Raw genomic sequence first — 3993 nt, forward strand, 5'->3', positions numbered from 1 at the left:
CTGCACTTCAAATCTGCCAGCTGCTCCTCAGGAACCCTATACAGGTTCACTATGAGTCAGAACTGATTCAAAAGCACTTAACTACAACAACAGCATATCTGGATTCAGTTCTGGGTGGTGTTGTCATGTATGGTAATCTCTGGTTGTTGTTTGCTGCTGTTGGTGCAAAGAACATCCTTTAGCATTTTTTGTAAAGTTGGTCCAGTCATTAAAAAGTCCTTTAATTTCTGTTTATCAGAAAACGTCCTAATCTCACTCTCTCGCCGTAGTATTTGAGGGACAGCTTTGCTGGGTATAAGGTTCTTGTTTGGCAATTTTTTTCTTTCAGAGTTTTGTATATAGCATCCCAGTGCCTTTTTGCCTGCATGGTTTCTGCTGAGAAATCAGAACTTAGACTTACTGATTCTCCTTTGTAGGTAACTTTTCTTTTTTCCTGAGCTGCTCTAGGATTCTTTCCTTGTCTTTGGAAAGTTTGACTATGACATATCTTGGTGATTTTCCTTTGAGATCTATATCTGGTTTGGAATGTATTCAGCTTCTTGTATGCATATCTTCTTGACTTTCATGATCTTAAGGAAGTTTTCTTCCAACAACTCTTGGATATCTTTCTCTGTGCTTTTTTATTGTCTCTTCCTTTTCTGGAATTCTGATCACCCCTAAGTTGTTACTCTTTATGGTGTCCCATATAACTCTGAGGCTTTCTCTGGATTTTTTTCACTCTTTTTACTGATTGTTCTTCTAAAATACTAGTATTGAGAGAGTTATCGTCCAGTTTACAAATTAGGGGTTCTGTTGCTTCAGAATCCATTTGTGAATTTAATTGATGTGGTTTTTCTATACAAAGTCTTCTTTATCCCTACTAAATGATTGGATTTTGTTGTTGCTATTAAGTGTTGCTGAGTCAGTTTCAACTCATAGCTCCCCATATAGGGTTTTCAAGGAGTGGCTGATGAGTGTGAACTGCTGACCTTGTGATTCAAATCAACCTTGCAGCCCAGTGATTTATGCCACAATGCCATATCAGAACTTCAAGTGATTGGGTGAAACCATGCAAAGAAGGTATATGGGACTTTAAGGCTGGGATTGGTTAGTTTTGCCCTCCACTAGGTTTAAAAGGCAGCATTTCAGAAGCAGAGATGGAAAATTCCAGTACTATCAAGAAGGAAGAGCATGAGTGAAGCATGAGAACCCTACCTGGCGAAACAGGGACAGCAGAGACGACGGCAGAGGTGGTGGTATGGAGAGACAGAGCTACTGGCTTCAGGCTCCAGGCCCATGATGTCCTTCTCCAGAGACTGGTTCAAAGTATGAGAGACAAAGTCTGCATTCTAGATGTTACTTCTTCCAATACAGATTTGTTTGTTCTGCTGGCAGTTCGTGGTACTTTTTATACACTTTTCTGCCAATGACAGAAAGCTCTTAGGCTGTTGTAATGTAAGTTTCCATTTCCCAAACTCTTAGATTGTTAAATTTCATGCTCCCCTCCCCTCCAAGAAATCAATCACCCTATCAGCCCAGACACCCCCTACCATTGCTCGGCATCCTATTCAAGACAACCACAGCTTTCCTTGCCCCTTTTTACCCAGGCTACAGGATAAAAGCGCCTTGCCCGTACAGGAAGGGGGCCATTGATTCAGGTTTATCCAATAAACCTGCCCTTGTTGTTGAACCACTTCTTTCTGCCTCTTTCTTTAATAACTATTTTAGCCTTTACTCTGACAGACACCATAACCCAAATGCATCAATTCTTCTAGTCTTCCTTATTCATTGTCCAACTTTCACATTCATATGAAGCTATTAAAAATATTATGACTTCTTCTCTGAGAAAACACCAAATGGCAGATGACGCCAGTGCAGCGGGAGGGCCCGGGTGCAGGAGCCCACGGTGGCTTCCGCGGAGGCTTGGCAGTGGTCTTCGGGTCCAGGGTCACAGCCGTGGTAGGGGCCATGGCCAAGGCCGCGGTGCTCGCGGAGGCAAAGCCGAGGACAAGGAGTGGCTCCCGGTCACCAAGCTGGGTCGTCTGGTCAAGGACATGAAGATCAAGTCCCTGGAGGAGATTTACCTTTTCTCCCTGCAAATCAAGGCGTCTGAAATCATTGACTTCTTTCTGGGAATGTCCCTCAAGGACGAGGTTTTGAAGATCATGCCTGTGCAGAAACAGACGCGCGCTGGCCAGTGGACCAGGTTCAAGGCGTTTGTCATCACTGGGGACTAAAATGGCCAAGTTAGCTTCGGTGTCAAGTGTTCCAAGGAGGTGGCCACAACTATTCACGGGGCCATCATCTTGGCCAAGTTGTCCATCATCCCCGTGTGGCCAGGCTACTGGGGGAACAAGATCAGCAAACCCTACACAGTGCCTTGCAAGGTGACCAGCTGCTGCGGCTCTGTCCTGGTGTGTCTCATCCCTGCACCCAGAGGCACTGGCATCGTTTCAGCCCCTGTGCACAGGAAGGTGCTGCTGATGACTGGTATTGATGATTGTTACATCTCGGCCAGGGGTTGTCCGGCAACTTCTCCAAGGCCACCTTTGATGCCATCTCCAAGACCTACAGCTGACTCACCTCTGACCTCTGGAAAGAGACTGTGTTCACAAAGTCTCCCTACCAGAAGTTCACTGATCACCTTGTGAAGATCCACACCAGAGTCTCTGTGCTGAGGACCCAGTCTCCAGCAGTGGCAACCACATAGTGGTTTTGATAAAAGAAAAATAGAAGTGAATTCAGCCTGTTGGAGCCTGTTGCTTGTTTAAAAAAAAAAAAAATATATATATATGGCTTTGGTCAGGCACACCTTAGTCCTCAAACTGACTGACACCTTTGCTCTTGAACACTTTAAAAAGGTCTTATGCAGCAGATTTGCCTAATGCAATATGCCATTTGATTTCTTGACTGCTGCTTCCATGAGTGTTGATGTGGGATGAAAGCAAAATGAAGCCTTTGACAACTTCAATCTTTTCCCCATATACCATGATGTTATTTATTGGTCCAGTGGTGAGGATTTTTGTTTTCTTTACATTGAGGTGCAACCCATACTGAAGGCCATGGTCTTTGATCTTTATCAATATTTTAAGTTCTCTTCACTTTCAGCAAGCAAAGTTGTATCATCTGCATATCACAGGTTGTTAATGAGTCTTCCTCCAATCTTGATACCATGCTCTCCTTCATATAATCCGGTCTCAGATAGTTTTTTCATCATACAGAATGAATAAGTAAAATGAAAGAATATAATCCTGGCACACACCTTTCCTGATTTAAAACCATTAATGACTGTCTCTTGATCTATGTACAAGTTCCTTCTGAGCATAATTAAGTGTTCTGGAATACCCATCCTCTGCAATGTTGTCCATGGCTTGTCATGATCCACACAGCCGGAAGCCTTTGCATAGTTAATGAAGCACAGGTAAACATCTTTCATATTTATCTGCTTTCAACCAAGATGTATCTGTTGTCCAAAATGATATCCTTCATGTCAAATCCTCATTTAAATCCAACTTGAACCTCTGGTAGTTCCCTGTCAATGTACTGTTGCAGCCATTTAAAAATTATCTTTAGCAAAATTTTACTTGCATGTGATATTAATGATATTGTCCAATGATTTCTACATGTTGTTGGGTCACCTCTCTCTGGAATGGGCACAAATATGGATTGCTTCCAATCAATGGATCAAGTAGCTGTCTTCCAAATTTCTTGGCATAAACAAGCAAGTGCCTCCAGTGCTTCATCAGTTTGTTGAAAGATTTCAATTTATATTTTATCAATTCCCAGAACTTTGTTCTTTGCCAATGCTTTCAGTGCATCTTAGACTGCTTCTTTCAGTACCATTGGCTCTGGAACATATTGCAACTTCTTGAAATGGTTGAACATCAACTGTTTCTTTTTGGTATCAGTGATTCTGCATTCCTTCATCTTCTTGTGATGCTTCTGCATCATTCAATATTTTGCCCATAGAATACTTCAATATTGTAAATTGATGCTTCAATATTTTCTTCAGTT

The 3993-nt window shown here is 42.3% G+C and overlaps 1 pseudogene; it reads left to right on the forward strand.

The window, feature by feature from the left end:
• The first annotated feature begins 1842 nt into the window (after window positions 1-1842).
• On the forward strand, window positions 1843-2689 carry LOC102821470 (annotated as a pseudogene).
• The last annotated feature ends 1304 nt before the right edge of the window (window positions 2690-3993 follow it).

The sequence above is a fragment of the Chrysochloris asiatica genome, unplaced genomic scaffold (genome assembly GCF_000296735.1).
Source record: "Chrysochloris asiatica unplaced genomic scaffold, ChrAsi1.0 scaffold00146, whole genome shotgun sequence".
Taxonomy (NCBI): domain Eukaryota; kingdom Metazoa; phylum Chordata; class Mammalia; order Afrosoricida; family Chrysochloridae; genus Chrysochloris; species Chrysochloris asiatica.